Raw genomic sequence first — 1,120 nt, forward strand, 5'->3', positions numbered from 1 at the left:
TCTCTGTCTGCACTGGACAGATAGATGTTAGCTTGCTGCTCTCTACATAACCTCTATGTCCTTCTGGTACACCTTGATCCCTTATTGCACAGTGTGACTTTTCTCCTCCAACTGTGCTTTGCCAAGCAGGTGATTAAAAGATCATTTCAAGCAACTGCAGACAGATGAGTAAAGAACAACTTGTACCTAATTTTATATTTTATCTGGAAGGTGAACTGAAGGTAATGGGCTCAGAAACATTAAATAACTGGTCTACATATAAAGAGCTTACAGTCTTAAAAAGCCAGACCTATCAAAGTGTTCCATAGAATAAAGGGGTGTTTCTGAATTCATTAAAAAGATTCTATGTCCTTAAAAGACATTTAAGTTTAAAATAGAAAAAAAATTTCCCAATAGTATTAAGAGAAAAAAATAACTTGAGACTAGTACGTGGCTAAGACAAAAGCCATGTGAAAGAAGGGAAAGTGATGTTCATAGTCACCAAATACACACGATGGCCTTTACTAACATTGTAGGGACCAGTTTTGACTTTTGTCATAAAAATCAAGGATGATTATTTGCAAAAATATTAATCCACAGTAAACTTCATGCTGACCACACTGAAATAATTAAAAAGATGTGGTTTGTTTTCAAGATTCTAGCTGTTTCAAGTGTCAGCAGCCTTGGAATAACCTGGAAAATTGTTAGATGTCCAGGCTCAGTCCCCACCCTCAAGCCCCTCTGTTGATACTCCTATTCCTCTGACCACGTGACAAAATCCAACAGAAAAGGATACATTAGAGGTTTATGGAAAAGTCTATGATCCCTAATAAGAGGAATAAAGATAAAAAGATAGCTGACTGGTTCTTGTGAATCTTTCCTTCAACTTAAGGCCCAAAGCTAGTATTTAATAGGTTGATTTGAGTGAGCAATACAGACACAATGCTCAGTGCTGAGAGCCATCCTGAAGCCATGAAGTGCAAAAAATAAGGAAAAAGTTTAACTTGCTGAAAATGGTACAGAGGAAGAGTAGGAAGAGCTGATTCCTGATGGGATGATAGACTCACTACCCATGTCCTGGACTCTTTCTCCAGAATTTATGTTTCGTGAAAAGAGGAGGAGGAGGAGGAGGGGGAGGGGA

The sequence above is a fragment of the Marmota marmota genome, unplaced genomic scaffold, assembly GCF_001458135.2.
Source record: "Marmota marmota marmota unplaced genomic scaffold, marMar, whole genome shotgun sequence".
Classification (NCBI taxonomy): domain Eukaryota; kingdom Metazoa; phylum Chordata; class Mammalia; order Rodentia; family Sciuridae; genus Marmota; species Marmota marmota.